The sequence below is a fragment of the Oncorhynchus kisutch genome, unplaced genomic scaffold (assembly GCF_002021735.2).
Source record: "Oncorhynchus kisutch isolate 150728-3 unplaced genomic scaffold, Okis_V2 scaffold1066, whole genome shotgun sequence".
Taxonomy (NCBI): domain Eukaryota; kingdom Metazoa; phylum Chordata; class Actinopteri; order Salmoniformes; family Salmonidae; genus Oncorhynchus; species Oncorhynchus kisutch.
This window is the reverse complement of record NW_022263011.1, coordinates 1-17944: the sequence shown is the minus strand read 5'-3', so window position 1 is coordinate 17944 and position 17944 is coordinate 1. Positions and strand designations below refer to the sequence as shown.

General features: G+C 44.9%; 1 protein-coding gene across 1 annotated transcript in view; it reads right to left on the bottom strand.

The window, feature by feature from the left end:
* Window positions 1-16863, bottom strand: part of LOC109881291 (N-acetyllactosaminide beta-1,3-N-acetylglucosaminyltransferase 2) — a 44425-nt gene extending 27562 nt beyond the window's left edge. The window contains exon 1 of the mRNA XM_031817547.1: window positions 16494-16863. The gene's annotated coding sequence lies outside the window, so the exon portion shown is untranslated. The remainder of the gene's footprint in view (window positions 1-16493) is intronic.
* Between the last annotated feature and the right edge of the window lie 1081 nt (window positions 16864-17944).

Sequence of the window (17944 nt, the reverse complement as noted above, 5' to 3'; positions counted from 1 at the left end):
TGTGTAAATAACATAACGTAGCAGGCATAAATAAAGTGTAGGCCTATCCATCCAGAGAAGTGTTTACCATGAGGAGACGCTCATAGGCCTATCCATCCAGAGAAGTGTTTACCATGAGGAGACGCTCATAGGCCTATCCATCCAGAGAAGTGTTTACCATGAGGAGACGCTCATAGGCCTATCCATCCAGAGAAGTGTTTACCATGAGGAGACGCTCATGGGAGTCGTTCTCCCAAAGGCAGGAAGGCAGGTGACAAATCCATGTTCAATATAAGCCTATATAAATGCATTGGGCTTATTTAGGCCAGATTTTGGCGAAAGTGAAACTTCTCGGGTCGCCTCTTCCTCTCAGAGCTGGGAAAAACTGTCGCAAAGGATTATGGTCATTGTAATTAGTTAAAGTTTCTCCACTGAACTGGGGTGAATATTTTCTTAATGAAAACAACTCCCTGCAGCCCAGCGTCCCACATCATTCTTGACTTGATTTCTCTGGTGAATGAAGTCTAGCGCTGGGCTCACACAAAAAACTAAGATGGAATTCAAGTAACTGAACCGATGTCGGTCAATTAGTTGTTAAATAACCCCTCCCCGCCCAAAAAAAAAAAGAGAGTTTGGTTAAATCACTCAGCACTACGAGAATAACGTACAAATCAACAACAGAAACATGGTAGCTGACATGACTAACTGAGTGACTGACAGACATAAGAGAACTATTGCTGATGGACAAACACTTCAAAATGGCACTTGGTCTAATCTACTATTCGGTGTTCCAAAAGGTCGGGGGTTGTTTCTGGAAGTTGATCCGTGAGCCTATAAAAGTTGACCTCCCTGATTTAGAGGCTATAATAATAATAATACACACACACTTAAATCAAGCGTTTTGTTTTCAGAACTTAAAAGTGGTCTGTCAACAAATGTCCTCATCCTTAGATCTATTTTGTAGATCCAGCTGTATGTCAACAATCCTAAATGATTAGAAAAGATAAGCACCAAGTCATTTCCTGATTTGTGGCGCTCATCTTATCCCTCATTGGATGTTGAGACATTTAGCACAATGTTGTAATTGTTGACCTGTGAAGTGGACTCTTCCTGACATTACACTATCATACACTCTGCATGATGTAATGCCTTTACCTTCTGCCCTTTGTGCCGTTGTCTGGGCCCAATAATGTCTGTACCCTGTTTTGTGCCGATACCATGTTGTGTTGCTGCCATGATGCCGTGTTGTCATGTGTTGTTGTCATGATGCAGTGTTGTCATGTGTTGTTGTCATGATGCAGTGTTGTCATGATGCAGTGTTGTCATGATGCAGTGTTGTCATGATGCAGTGTTGTCATGATGCAGTGTTGTCATGATGCAGTGTTGTCATGATGCAGTGTTGTCATGATGCAGTGTTGTCATGATGCAGTGTTGTCATGATGCAGTGTTGCCATGATGCAGTGTTGCCATGATGCAGTGTTGCCATGATGCAGTGTTGCCATGATGCAGTGTTGCCATGATGCAGTGTTGCCATGCGTTGTTGCCATGATGCAGTGTTGTCATGCGTTGTTGCCATGATGCAGTGTTGTCATGCGTTGTTGCCATGATGCAGTGTTGTCATGCGTTGTTGCCATGATGCAGTGTTGTCATGGTGCCGTGTTGTCATGCGTTGTTGCCATGATGCAGTGTTGTCATGCGTTGTTGCCATGATGCCGTGTTGTCATGCGTTGTTGCCATGATGCCGTGTTGTCATGCGTTGTTGCCATGATGCCGTGTTGTCATGCGTTGTTGCCATGATGCAGTGTTGTCACGGTGCCGTGTTGTCATGCGTTGCTGCCACGATGCAGTGTTGTCATGCGTTGCTGCCACGATGCAGTGATGTCATGCGTTGCTGCCACGATGCAGTGATGTCATGCGTTGCTGCCACGATGCAGTGTTGTCATGCGTTGTTGCCACGATGCAGTGTTGTCACGGTGCCGTGTTGTCATGCGTTGCTGCCACGATGCAGTGTTGTCATGCGTTGCTGCCACGATGCAGTGTTGTCATGCGTTGCTGCCACGATGCAGTGTTGTCATGCGTTGCTGCCACGATGCAGTGTTGTCATGCGTTGCTGCCACGATGCAGTGTTGTCATGCGTTGCTGCCACGATGCAGTGTTGTCATGCGTTGCTGCCACGATGCAGTGTTGTCATGCGTTGCTGCCACGATGCAGTGTTGTCATGCGTTGCTGCCACGATGCAGTGTTGTCGTCACGATGCAGTGTTGTCATGCGTTGCTGCCACGATGCAGTGTTGTCATGCGTTGCTGCCACGATGCAGTGTTGTCATGCGTTGCTGCCACGATGCAGTGTTGTCATGCGTTGCTGCCACGATGCAGTGTTGTCATGCGTTGCTGCCACGATGCAGTGTTGTCATGCGTTGCTGCCACGATGCAGTGTTGTCATGCGTTGCTGCCACGATGCAGTGTTGTCATGCGTTGCTGCCACGATGCAGTGTTGTCATGCGTTGCTGCCACGATGCAGTGTTGTCATGCGTTGCTGCCACGATGCAGTGTTGTCATGCGTTGCTGCCACGATGCAGTGTTGTCATGCGTTGCTGCCACGATGCAGTGTTGTCATGCGTTGCTGCCACGATGCAGTGTTGTCATGCGTTGCTGCCACGATGCAGTGTTGTCATGCGTTGCTGCCACGATGCAGTGTTGTCATGCGTTGCTGCCACGATGCAGTGTTGTCATGCGTTGCTGCCACGATGCAGTGTTGTCATGCGTTGCTGCCACGATGCAGTGTTGTCATGCGTTGCTGCCACGATGCAGTGTTGTCATGCGTTGCTGCCACGATGCAGTGTTGTCATGCGTTGCTGCCACGATGCAGTGTTGTCATGCGTTGCTGCCACGATGCAGTGTTGTCATGTGTTGTTGTCATGATGCCGTGTTGTCATGTGTTGTTGCCACGATGCCGTGTTGTCATGTGTTTCTCTTCATGTTGTGTTGTCATGTGTTTCTCTTCATGTTGTGTTGTCATGTGTTTCTCTTCATGTTGTGTTGTCTCGTCGTGATGTGTATTTTGTCCTATATTTTTAGCAGGCCTTTTGCCTTTTTCGTAGGCCGTCATTGTCAATAAGTATTTGTTCTTAACCGACTTGCCTAGTTAAAAAGTTTAAATAAAACACTACTGTTGAGGTCGGAAAACATCTGACAAGACGTTGATATAAACTGTGTTAATGAGGACATTACACTGACATTCAAAGATGAATACAAGATGATGCTGAAACACTGGTGATTTACCCAACAAATGAGTGGCAGCTGATACAGTTGACTCTGTTGGGGTCTAGTTTAATAGCCTACAGTTGACTCTGTTGGGGTCTAGTTTAATAGCCTACAGTTGATTCTGTTGGGTCTAGTTGAATAGCCTACAGTTGACTCTGTTGGGGTCTAGTTTAATAGCCTACAGTTGATTCTGTTGGGGTCTAGTTTAATAGCCTACAGTTGACTCTGTTGGGGTCTAGTTTAATAGCCTACAGTTGACTCTGTTGGGGTCTAGTTTAATAGCCTACAGTTGACTCTGTTGGGGTCTAGTTTAATAGCCTACAGTTGATTCTGTTGGGTCTAGTTGAATAGCCTACAGTTGACTCTGTTGGGGTCTAGTTTAATAGCCTACAGTTGATTCTGTTGGGGTCTAGTTTAATAGCCTACAGTTGACTCTGTTGGGGTCTAGTTGAATAGCCTACAGTTGACTCTGTTGGGGTCTAGTTTAATAGCCTACAGTTGACTCTGTTGGGGTCTAGTTTAATAGCCTACAGTTGACTCTGTTGGGGTCTAGTTGAATAGCCTACAGTTGATTCTGTTGGGTCTAGTTGAATAGCCTACAGTTGACTCTGTTGGGGTCTAGTTGAATAGCCTACAGTTGACTCTGTTGGGGTCTAGTTGAATAGCCTACAGTTGACTCTGTTGGGGTCTAGTTTAATAGCCTACAGTTGACTCTGTTGGGGTCTAGTTTAATAGCCTACAGTTGACTCTGTTGGGGTCTAGTTTAATAGCCTACAGTTGACTCTGTTGGGGTCTAGTTGAATAGCCTACAGTTGATTCTGTTGGGTCTAGTTTAATAGCCTACAGTTGTATCTGTTAGTCAGCACCTGGAACTGTTTGGGTCACACAAAGGACATATAGGTATACAGAAATCCATGCTGAGGTGTTTACCTGGTCACGGTCTCCAGCTCTGTTGCATTTACAGCACAAAACCAATACAAGTAAATATCTGTGATAATGGCATTTCAGGATGAAATCATCTTAAAGTAACTTTACTGAGTCAGAAAATCCATTTAACCCTTTGGGATAATTCCGACATGGAACGTAAAAATATTTACACGACCAGTCAAACGTTTGGACACCGACTCATTCCTGGGTTTTTCATCATTTCTTACACTGTAAAATAGTGAAGACATCAAAGCTATTAAATAACATATGGAATCATGTAACCAAAAAGGTGTTAAACAAATCAAAACATTTTATATTTGAGATTGTTCAAAAAGTAGCCACCCTTTGCACACTCTTGGCATTCTCTCAACCAGCTTCATGAGGTAGTCACCTGGAATGATGTTCAATTAACAGGTGTGCCATGTTAAAAGTTAATTTGTGGAATGTCTTTCCTTCTTAATGCGTTAGAGCCAATCAGTTGTGTTGTGACAAGGTAGGGGGCGTGTACAGAAGATGTCACAACACAACTGATTGGTTATCTTCTGTACACGCCACCTACCTTGTCACAACACAACTGATTGGTTAAGGTAGGGGTGGTATACAGAAGATAACCAATCAGTTGTGTTGTGACAAGGTAGGGGGCGTGTACAGAAGATAACCAATCAGTTGTGTTGTGACAAGGTAGGGGGCGTGTACAGAAGATAACCAATCAGTTGTGTTGTGACAAGGTAGGGGGCGTGTACAGAAGATAACCAATCAGTTGTGTTGTGACAAGGTAGGGGGCGTGTACAGAAGATAACCAATCAGTTGTGTTGTGACAAGGTAGGGGGCGTGTACAGAAGATTACCAATCAGTTGTGTTGTGACAAGGTACAGAAGATAACTAACCAATCAGTTGTGTTGTGACAAGGTAGGGGGCGTGTACAGAAGATAACCAATCAGTTGTGTTGTGACAAGGTAGGGGTGGTATACAGAAGATGGCCCTATTTGGTAGAAGACCAAGTCCATATTATAGCAAGAACAGCTCAAATTAGAAAAGAGAAACGACAGCGCATCATTACTTTGAGACATGAAGGTCAGTCAATCCGGATGAGTTCATTCACCGGATAATCGTTCTTTATATGACTAATAGTTTAAAACATAAATAATTGACTAATTAAATCCAGGTTATGAACATGTTACAGTAATGAGAACTAGTTATGATAAAAATGTTCATGGTCTTGGAAAACGTTTTTTTAAACATTACATCTGAACAGTTATGATTAAGATGGACAATAATTTGATGCTATTTTATCCATTACAAAATAAAAAGGTTTGTCGTTTAAAAATGTACCAGAAGTGACACACACACTCAGCCATAATATTGTACAGACATGGCCCAATGGTATTCCTAGAAACACAGACCACAACAAGCAGTCATACAGTCCTGGAATGTGCTAGAAAACCTCTGGAATTCTGCCCATCAGCTCCGGGAAAGAGATCAGATGATATCCCAGAAATAGTTTTAACTTTAAATAGTTAAATCAAATGGTTATGTCACATACGCTGTAAACAACAGGTGTAAACCTTACAGGGAAATGCTTACCTTACAAGCCCTTAACACAGTTTTCTTAACTGCATTGGTGGTTAAGTAAATAAATATATATAATTATTAACAAATTACTAAATTACATGGGCTCATAACTTATGTTAGTAAAGACGTAGTAAACAATATAAAATGACCATAAGGCTGAAGTTTCCTGACCATGAAAACTGAGCAAGAAACCCTCAAACTCAATATTAGGAAGACGTTAATGTGTTGTACACTCAGTGGACGTGTTCTAGGGAACTGGGCCCTAGAGCCCTAGTCAAAAGTAGTGCACTATTTAGGGAATAGGATGCCATTTGGGACGAAGCCTGGGACACACACAATACATCTATCACACTTCAGATACAGCTGACACCCGTCTCCGCTCCAAAAGGGGGTGTGTCCTGATCTTCCAAGTGTTTGTGCATCATCATGGGGCCTCTTGGGCCTCTATAACTATATCTATTGTTTTTATTTTTGTTGTTGTTGTGTGATTTGGATTGATCCCCTCTACCACACGGAACCCCACTAATCTACTGACGGAGCGCAGGAGGTGGCTAACAACAGACCTCCATCCTATGCTAGCTTGCTACCGATGCCCTGGCTAGCTGTCTAAATCACCAACCAACCTCTCCACTCACCGGACCCTTTTGATCACTCGACTAAGCATGCCTCTCCTTAATGTCAATATGTCTTGTCCATTTCTGTTCTGGTTAGTGTTTATTGGCTTATTTCACTGTAGAGCCTCTAGTCCTGCTCACTATACCTTATCCAACCTATTAGTTCCACCACCCACACATGCAATGACATCTCCTGGTTTCAACGATGTTTCTAGAGACAATATCTCGCTCTTCATCACTCAATACCTAGGTTTACCCCCACTGTATTCACATCCTACCATACATTTGTCTGTACATTATACCTTGATGCTATTTTATCGCCCCCAGAAACCTCCTTTTACTCTATGTTCCAGACGTTCTAGACGACCAATTCTCATAGCTTTTAGCCGTACCCTTATTCTACTCCTCCTATGTTCCTCTGGCGATGTAGAGGTGAATCCAGGCCCTGCAGTGCCTAGCTCCACTCCTATTCCCCAGGCGCTCTCTTTTGACGACTTCTGTAACCGTAATAGCCTTGGTTTCATGCATGTTAACATTAGAAGCCTCCTCCCTAAGTTTGTTCTATTCACTGCTTTAGCACACTCTGCCAACCCGGATGTTCTAGCTGTGTCTGAATCCTGGCTTAGGAAGACCACCAAAAACTCAGACATTTTAATTCCAAACTACAACATTTTCAGACAAGATAGAACTGCCAAAGGGGGTGGTGTTGCAATCTACTGCAAAGATAGCCTGCAGAGTTCTGTCCTACTATCCAGGTCTGTACCCAAACAATTTGAACTTCTACTTTTAAAAATCCACCTCTCTAAAAACAAGTCTCTCACCGTTGCCGCCTGCTATAGACCACCCTCTGCCCCCAGCTGTGCTCTGGACACCATATGTGAACTGATTGCCCCCCATCTATCTTCAGAGTTCGTGCTGCTAGGCGACCTAAACTGGAACATGCTTAACACCCCAGCCATCCTACAATCTAAACTTGATGCCCTCAATCTCACACAAATAATCAATGAACCTACCAGGTACCTCCCCAAAACCTTAAACACGGGCACCCTCATAGATATCATCCTAACCAACTTCCCCTCTAAATATACCTCTGCTGTCTTCAACCAAGATCTCAGCGATCACTGCCTCATTGCCTGCATCCGTAATGGGTCAGCGGTCAAACGACCTCCACTCATCACTGTAAAACGCTCCCTGAAACACTTCTGCGAGCAGGCCTTTCTAATCGACCTGGCCGGGGTATCCTGGAAGGATATTGATCTCATCCCGTCAGTAGAGGATGCCTGGATATTTTTTTTAAATGCCTTCCTAACCATCTTAAATAAACATGCCCCATTTAAGAAATTTAGAACCAGGAACAGATATAGCCCTTGGTTCTGGGACACTGTAAAGTCCATGGAGAATAAGAACACCTCCTCCCAGCTGCCCACTGCACTGAAGATAGGAAACACTGTCACCACTGATAAATCCACCATAATTGAGAATTTCAATAAGCATTTTTCTACGGCTGGCCATGCTTTCCACCTGGCTACTCCTACCCCGGACAACAGCACTGCACCCCCAACAGCAACTCGCCCAAGCCTTCCCCATTTCTCCTTCTCCCAAATCCATTCAGCTGATGTTCTGAAAGAGCTGCAAAATCTGGACCCCTACAAATCAGCCGGGCTAGACAATCTGGACCCTTTCTTTCTAAAATTATCTGCCGAAATTGTTGCCACCCCTATTACTAGCCTGTTCAACCTCTCTTTCGTGTCGTCTGAGATTCCCAAAGATTGGAAAGCAGCTGCGGTCATCCCCCTCTTCAAAGGGGGGGACACTCTTGACCCAAACTGCTACAGACCTATATCTATCCTACCGTGCCTTTCTAAGGTCTTCGAAAGCCAAGTCAACAAACAGATTACCGACCATTTCGAATCTCACCATACCTTCTCTGCTATGCAATCCGGTTTCAGAGCTGGTCATGGGTGCACCTCAGCCACGCTCAAGGTCCTAAACGATATCTTAACCGCCATCGATAAGAAACATTACTGTGCAGCCGTATTCATTGATCTGGCCAAGGCTTTCGACTCTGTCAATCACCATATCCTCATCGGCAGACTCGACAGCCTTGGTTTCTCAAATGATTGCCTCGCCTGGTTCACCAACTACTTCTCTGATAGAGTTCAGTGTGTCAAATCGGAGGGTCTGCTGTCCGGACCTCTGGCAGTCTCTATGGGGGTGCCACAGGGTTCAATTCTTGGACCGACTCTCTTCTCTGTATACATCAATGAGGTCGCTCTTGCTGCTGGTGAGTCCCTGATCCACCTCTACGCAGACGACACCATTCTGTATACTTCCGGCCCTTCTTTGGACACTGTGTTAACAACCCTCCAGGCAAGCTTCAATGCCATACAACTCTCCTTCCGTGGCCTCCAATTGCTCTTAAATACAAGTAAAACTAAATGCATGCTCTTCAACCGATCGCTACCTGCACCTACCCGCCTGTCCAACATCACTACTCTGGACGGCTCTGACTTAGAATACGTGGACAACTACAAATACTTAGGTGTCTGGTTAGACTGTAAACTCTCCTTCCAGACCCATATCAAACATCTCCAATCCAAAGTTAAATCTAGAATTGGCTTCCTATTTCGCAACAAAGCATCCTTCACTCATGCTGCCAAACATACCCTTGTAAAACTGACCATCCTACCAATCCTCGACTTTGGCGATGTCATTTACAAAATAGCCTCCAATACCCTACTCAACAAATTGGATGCAGTCTATCACAGTGCAATCCGTTTTATCACCAAAGCCCCATATACTACCCACCATTGCGACCTGTACGCTCTCGTTGGCTGGCCCTCGCTTCATACTCGTCGCCAAACCCACTGGCTCCATGTCATCTACAAGACCCTGCTAGGTAAAGTCCCCCCTTATCTCAGCTCGCTGGTCACCATAGCATCTCCCACCTGTAGCACACGCTCCAGCAGGTATATCTCTCTAGTCACCCCCAAAACCAATTCTTTCTTTGGCCGCCTCTCCTTCCAGTTCTCTGCTGCCAATGACTGGAACGAACTACAAAAATCTCTGAAACTGGAAACACTTATCTCCCTCACTAGCTTTAAGCACCAACTGTCAGAGCAGCTCACAGATTACTGCACCTGTACATAGCCCACCTATAATTTAGCCCAAACAACTACCTCTTTCCCAACTGTATTTAATTTTTATTTATTTATTTTGCTCCTTTGCACCCCATTATTTTTTTATTTCTACTTTGCACATTCTTCCATTGCAAAACTACCATTCCAGTATTTTACTTGCTATATTGTATTTACTTTGCCATCATGGCCTTTTTTGCCTTTACCTCCCTTCTCACCTCATTTGCTCACATTGTATATAGACTTGTTTATACTGCATTATTGACTGTATGTTTGTTTTTACTCCATGTGTAACTCTGTGTCGTTTTATCTGTCGAACTGCTTTGCTTTATCTTGGCCAGGTCGCAATTGTAAATGAGAACTTGTTCTCAACTTGCCTACCTGGTTAAATAAAGGTGAAATAAAAAAATAAAAAAATCATTATTAAAGGGAGTGTGTCCTGATCTTCCAAGTGTTTGTGCATCATCATTATTAAAGGGAGTGTGTCCTGATCTTCCAAGTGTTTGTGCATCATCATTATTAAAGGGAGTGTGTCCTGATCTTCCAAGTGTTTGTGCATCATCATTATTAAAGGGAGTGTGTCCTGATCTTCCAAGTGTTTGTGCATCATCATTATTAAAGGGAGTGTGTCCTGATCTTCCAAGTGTTTGTGCATCATCATTATTAAAGGGAGTGTGTCCTGATCTTCCAAGTGTTTGTGCATCATCATTATTAAAGGGTGTGTGTCCTGATCTTCCAAGTGTTTGTGCATCATCATTATTAAAGGGTGTGTGTCCTGATCTTCCAAGTGTTTGTGCATCATCATTATTAAAGGGTGTGTGTCCTGATCTTCCAAGTGTTTGTGCCACATCATTATTAAAGGGTGTGTGTCCTGATCTTCCAAGTGTTTGTGCATCATCATTATTAAAGGGAGTGTGTCCTGATCTTCCAAGTGTTTGTGCCACATCATTATTAAAGGGTGTGTGTCCTGATCTTCCAAGTGTTTGTGCATCATCATTATTAAAGGGAGTGTGTCCTGATCTTCCAAGTGTTTGTGCATCATCATTATTAAAGGGTGTGTCCTGATCTTCCAAGTGTTTGTGCATCATCATTATTAAAGGGAGTGTGTCCTGATCTTCCAAGTGTTTGTGCATCATCATTATTAAAGGGTGTGTGTCCTGATCTTCCAAGTGTTTGTGCCACATCATTATTAAAGGGTGTGTGTCCTGATCTTCCAAGTGTTTGTGCCACATCATTATTAAAGGGTGTGTGTCCTGATCATCCAAGTGTTTGTGCCACATGTCTGACCATTATTAAAGGGTGTGTGAACTGCACTTGCTCATGAGTTTGTGTTTTCCCAAAACACTCTCCCTCCCCCAAGCCCAATATCCTGCTGCCTCAACCCAGCCCCAGAAGTAGTCAGAGTGAGGGAGTAGAAGGCCGGTCAAACAAGACACTGAACAGCCACTGGATAAAACCTGTTAGTAGAAGGTGGTGGGACTAACGCAACAATCACCTTTCAAATGAACATTTACAAGACATGTTAGTGAAGGTTACTCCCCCACGCCCTCTCTACCAGAACACACGGAAGCAGGATTTCCTACCATCATCTCTCTCCTCAAAAGGTGTCTGTGTTTTATGACTCTAGACGAGACAGAGCTCATATAAAAGTCATCTCTAAGAACAATAAGGATGGTTGGCTCTAGTAGAACGGACACCAAACATCCTGTTCTAACGGTTCCTACTTCCTGTGTGTCTGCACGCGTGTATAAAAGAGGAACGACATGGCAACGATGATGATATTGACCAGGCGTTTTAACACTTCCCTGTTCCTTTAGTCTGGTATGATGGAACTAAAACGGGTCACACGATGTTCCTCAAAAAGGTCTTCGTTAGGATACTCAGCCTGACTGATGCAGAAATCCAGTTCGATCCAGTTAGCATCCGTCTCAATCTAGTGCAGTATAGCCAAAGCCTTGTATGGACGGCAGTCAGATATGTGCTCTGTGCTCCTATTGGTGGATAGATCTTGTATGGACGGCAGTCAGATATGTGCTGTGTGCTCCTATTGGTGGTTAGATCTTGTATGGACGGCAGTCAGATATGTGCTCTGTGCTCCTATTGGTGGTTAGATCTTGTATGGACGGCAGTCAGATATGTGCTCTGTGCTCCTATTGGTGGTTAGATCTTGTATGGACGGCAGTCAGATATGTGCTGTGTGCTCCTATTGGTGGTTAGATCTTGTATGGACGGCAGTCAGATATGTGCTCTGTGCTCCTATTGGTGGTTAGATCTTGGCGATATATTAAAATGTAATTTTAAAAAAATGTATTTGTCACGTGGTGAATCTAAAGGGTTTAGACATCAGCGATAAATGCTTTCCTTACGAGTCCTTCCCAAAGTAATAACAGGAGGGATAAAATACACATGAATGAAGACACATACAAGGACCCTGTATCACGAGTCCCAGTATACAGGTATGGAGCTACAGATTGGTACAATACCCTCTATAGAAGAAAAAGAAAAGGTATTTTTATACTGTGTTAAATAACTGAAAAGTTCAACTCTAATTGGACTACTTCGCTGTCAGTTCTGTCCTGGCTGGGTTGAGTGGAAAACCCATTAGCATGAAGAAAGACCATTTAAAAACACCTATAATTCATGTGTTGCCGGTCTAGGGTCCAGGCACTAGTCATAAAACTCATTCAGAAACATAGAAACATAGAAACAGAGTAACATATCGCCATAGAAATATGATATTTGGGCCATAATCGCCCAGCCCTATTGGTGGTACTCATGTGGTTCTGAGCGGCGCTAGCAGCCAAAGGTCAAGGGTTCAATTCCCTCATGTGACCACATACACATGACAAAAAAAATGGACACAGTCACTACTGTATTTTAAGTATGTTTGTATTAAAAACATCTGACCAAAGTCCTACAGTGGTGTTTTACACAGATACCTGCATAAGAGCAACCAACCTCTACTGAAGAACATGCTGGTTCTGGGACATTCAAATCCCCAAAAGTCCCCACAAGGATAGTAAAATAAGGAAAATTAACCCTCGTGCTGACAATTCCCACAGCACCCTGAGGACAAAGGCTAATTTAAATTTAGGAGGTTAGGGTTTAGTGGTTAGGGTTAGAATTAGTGTAAGGGATTAGGGTTTAGTGGTTAGGGTTAGAATTCGTGTAAGGGATTAGGGTTTAGTGGTTAGAATTAGTGTAAGGGATTAGGGTTTAGTGGTTAGAATTAGTGTAAGGGATTAGGGTTTAGTGGTTAGAATTAGTGTAAGGGATTAGGGTTTAGTGGTTAGAATTAGTGTAAGGGGTTAGGGTTTAGTGGTTAGAATTAGTGTAAGGGGTTAGGGTTTAGTGGTTAGAATTAGTGTAAGGGGTTAGGGTTTAGTGGTTAGAATTAGTGTAAGGGATTAGGGTTTAGTGGTTAGAATTAGTGTAAGGGGTTAGGGTTTAGTGGTTAGAATTAGTGTAAGGGATTAGGGTTTAGTGGTTAGAATTAGTGTAAGGGATTAGGGTTTAGTGGTTAGAATTAGTGTAAGGGGTTAAGGTTTAGTGGTTAGGGTTAGAATTAGTGTAAGGGGTTAGGGTTTAGTGGTTAGGGTTAGAATTAGAATTAGTGTAAGGGGTTAAGGTTTAGTGGTTAGGGTTAGAATTAGTGTAAGGGGTTAGGGTTTAGTGGTTAGGGTTAGAATTAGTGTAAGGGTTTAGTGGTTAGGGTTAGAATTAGAATTAGTTTAAGGGGTTAGCTTTAAGAGTTAGGTTTACGGGTTAAGTTCATGGTAAGGATGAGGGAAAATAGGATTTGGAATGGAAATATATTTGAAGTCCCCACGAGGATAGAAGAACATAACGTGTGTGTGTGTGTGTGTGTGTGTGTGAACCCTGACAATATTCTCTCTGTCAGGTGTTAATTGCCTTTGCGTCATCATGTTAAATTCCTGAATTTGAGAGTCAGTTGACCATGGAAGTGCAGCCAGCTGCCCTGCCCTAAAAGGCTCTACTCCGGCTGCATGAGGACACGGGGGCTGTTGTAACTACCTGTCCCCGGCTGCATGAGGACACGGGGGCTGTTGTAACTACCTGTCCCCGGCTGCATGAGGACACGAGGGCTGTTGTAACTACCTGTCCCCGGCTGCATGAGGACACGGGGGCTGTTGAAACTACCTGTTCCCGGCTGCATGAGGACACGGGGGCTGTTGTAACTACCTTCCCCGGCTGCATGAGGACACGAGGGCTGTTGTAACTACCTGTCCCCGGCTGCATGAGGACACGAGGGCTGTTGTAACTACCTCTCCCCGGCTGCATGAGGACACGAGGGCTGTTGTAACTACCTCTCCCCGGCTGCATGAGGACACGGGGGCTGTTGTAACTACCTGTCCCCGGCTGCATGAGGACACGAGGGCTGTTGTAACTACCTGTACCCGGCTGCATGAGGACACGAGGGCTGTTGTAACTACCTGTCCCCGGCTGCATGAGGACACGAGGGCTGTTGTAACTACCTGTCCCCGGCTGCATGAGGACACGAGGGCTGTTGTAACTACCTGTCCCCGGCTGCATGAGGACACGAGGGCTGTTGTAACTACCTGTCCCCGGCTGCATGAGGACACAGGGGCTGTTGTAACTACCTGTCCCCGGCTGTGGTCAGCCCCTCACTGACAAATGACCCTGGAAACACGAGATGAACAAACTAAGGACGAACTGAATATGAATAATACCAGGTCATTGACATAAAACACAACGTCAGCCAGGGTGAGCCTCCTCAGCCCTAAACACACCAGACTAGTACATAACTGCTACATCTAGCTGGGTCTGCCTTTGTAACAGATAACATACTGTAAGACCACTTCACAGCTAACTTGAAATGTTGCTAACGGAACTAGCAAATTGGGTCCTTTTCTAGAGCATAACATGTTGATAGTTGTGGAGGAGGGCAGTCAGAGGACTACTGGTTTGTTCCCACTAAGGGGGACAGTGGAGGAAGCTGTTAGCAGAGCAGCGACGTGGGTTTCACCTTCAGCGTATTTGGGTCTTCCCAGGTTATCCTGGTTTGGGAACCCTGGTTCACAGCTTGTGTGTCTGTGTTAGCTTCAGGCTCCTCCCTCTACCTCTGTATCAGATCAGTCTTCCTGTCTGTATCCTTCTACCAGTATACACAGCTCCCTTCATGATCAGTCTTCCTCTGTCTGTATCCTTCTACCAGTATACACAGCTCCCTTCATGATCAGTCTTCCTCTGTCTGGATCCTTCTACCAGTATACACAGCTCCCTTCATGATCAGTCCTCCTCTGTCTGGATCCTTCTCCTGGTCCCTGTCTACCAGTATACACAGCTCCCTTCATGATCAGTCCTCCTCTGTCTGGATCCTTCTCCTGGTCCCTGTCTACCAGTATACACAGCTCCCTTCATGATCAGTCTTCCTCTGTCTGGATCCTTCTCCTGGTCCCTGTCTACCAGTATACACAGCTCCCTTCATGATCAGTCTTCCTCTGCCTGGATCCTCCTACTGGTCCCTGTCTACCAGTATACACAGCTCCCTTCATAATCAGTCTTCCTCTGTCTGGATCCTTCTACCAGTATACACAGCTCCCTTCATGATCAGTCTTCCTCTGTCTGGATCCTTCTACCAGTATACACAGCTCCCTTCATGATCAGTCTTCCTCTGTCTGGATCCTTCTCCTGCTCCCTGTCTACCAGTATACACAGCTCCCTTCATGATCAGTCTTCCTCTGTCTGGATCCTTCTACTGGTCCCTGTCTACCAGTATACACAGCTCCCTTCATAATCAGTCCTCCTCTGTCTGGATCCTTCTACCAGTATACACAGCTGCCTTCATGATCAGTCTTCCTCTGCCTGGATCCTTCTACTGGTCCCTGTCTACCAGTATACACAGCTCCCTTCATGATCAGTCTTCCTCTGTCTGGATCCTTCTCCTGGTCCCTGTCTACCAGTATACACAGCTCCCTTCATGCAGCACAGTCACTCTATTGGACATCTCCACTCTGGGTTTGTAACTAGGTACATATGTGTCAAGTCTATTCTATGGATACTGTTGCTAGACACTCCCCCAAACGGCCAGGCATTTCCAGTTGTAATGGTTGACTCAAAAGTAAAAAAAATGACCTTGGTTGTAAAAATGTCACCAAAAGACAAATGCTAGCAGGGTTTATTTAACTATGTTATCTCAAAAAAGGGATATTCCCTATTTTAACGTGTACAGCACATGAAAAACAGACCATTTGGGTGTTAAACTGTGGCAATGGGGTGGTATGAGATGGTATGTATAGAACTGTGCCTGTTTATACAACAAAAGTATGTGAGAGTTCTGTACTCACTGCACCAGAGACACTCAGTCTACTACAGTAACGTCATTTCATGATACTGAACTCTGGAAACTACTACTGCTTATTCCGTGTGGGATGCAACACTCTGACGATAGAAATGTAGCCTATAGAGCTGTCTGTCTGGTCTCTCCTGTTGTTTATGTATAGAGTAGTTCTCAGCTGTTCTGTAAGTTGGTTTTCTATCTGAGCGTTCTGTATCCTACTCGCTGCCCTCTGAACTGTCCATCTGGTGAGTGACTGTTGATAATCCACTACCTCTACAGCCGGTTTCGACAGTATTTTAGAAGCATAGACTACTTATTGTCGGGAAGGAATTTCCACTACGGGTTTCATTATGCTCCTCCTCCTCTTTATCGTACTTAGTCAAATAAACTTGCAATGTGCCCATGAAGAAAACGAGACGTCTGCGTATTAACCTAGGAAAATATTTGACCATATGACTGATTTCCACAGATAACATATGTTTGAGTTGCAACCACTACGCACAAGCGAACTCCGAATTTCCAAGAGAAATGGACAGAGGGCGCAAAGACGTGAGTCAAGCGATCAGAAATACGTTTGACGAAAACGAAATATTCAGACTGGATATTGGAGAAACTAGATTAGTAAACTCTCAATATGGCTAATAAAATCCCATTAATAATCGTAAACAATCATAGCTACCTTGTCTTTGAATCCTAAATCCAGGTTCGTTCTCTCATCATGAAGTTAATTGTCTCCAAGTCGTCACCCCCCCCAAAAAACGAAAACTCTCCTTCAGAAAACTGCAATCCTGTCGCGCATGGAGATGGCGCATCTGACATCGGTGCTGTAAAAGGTAGCGTACAAACTATCCGTAGACGTATCGTCCAATGATTAATAGGCTACAAGCCCGCCGTTGATTACTTCACTTTTTTAAGCGAAATGTTCACTAATAACTTGAGGACAAACGAGGTTTATTCCAGTTTAGAGTTTAGATTCTGTCATCGGGAGTTCCTTATCCTTCCTCCTCGCACCGGTGACACAACTTTGATGATTGACGGCTGGAAGACTCCTCCTAAAAAAAGGTATGACGTTGCCTTTGTTAGGCCGATGTACCCCGCTCAGGAGTTGAAAACAAATAGTTTTTTTTTTATTCAAAAGGCAGTAAAACAAAAATGATGGAGTGAGTTTTAGTAAAAAATACCTTGATGTAATAATTTGTTATAGGGACATATGTGGTAGGCTAATGCTGCATGCACTCAGGTTATCGTCATAAACTACATTTTACATACACCTTGATCACACCGACAGTGTTATTGCGCCAAATGGTATTCAGCGTCATCTGGATATGTGGGCAACAAAAGTTCAACATTCACCTTCTGCTACCATTTCTGTCAAGCTGTCTACGCACACAATTTGATGCATTCGTTAGATAAATCCAATGTATGTACCACACAGAAAGCACTGAAACTGCCTCTGCAATGCAACGCTGCAAGGCTAACACAGCGTTCCATTGGAAATGAATGTACTTCTGATGTACCAAAACGCCAAGGACACTGTAGGTGTGATCGAGGAGTTAGTATTCACACTTCATGGCCTGCATCACAACAAAAGAATGAAGCTACACATCAGCAACTTCTTCTGTAGTTTTACTACATGTACCTCACTGCAAAGTAATGCCCAAGTAGTACAAATCCAAGCATCACACTGCCAGTGATTAGAAACAGCACCAAAAATAAAGTTGTAGGCCCCTTCTCCCCTCCCCCCCACCCTCTCTCCCTCCTCCCTCTCTCCCCCCCTCTCTCCCCTCCCCTCCCTTCTCCTCTCTCCCCCCACCTCTCCCTCTCTCCCCCCCACCTCTCCCTCTCCCCCCCACCTCTCTCCCTCTCTCCCCCCCACCCCTCCTCTCCCCTCTCCCCCCCCCACCTCTCCCCTCTCTCCCCCCCCCTCTCCTCCCCTCTCCCCTCCCTCCTCCTCTCCTCTCCCTCTCTCTCCTCTCCCCCCCCACCTCTCCCTCTCTCCCCCCCACCTCTCCCTCCTCCTCCCCTCTCCCCCCCACCTCTCCCTCTCTCCCCCCCCCTCTCCCCCTCTCCCCCCCACCTCCCCTCCTCCTCCCTCTCTCCCCCCACCTCTCCCTCCTCCTCCCTCTCTCC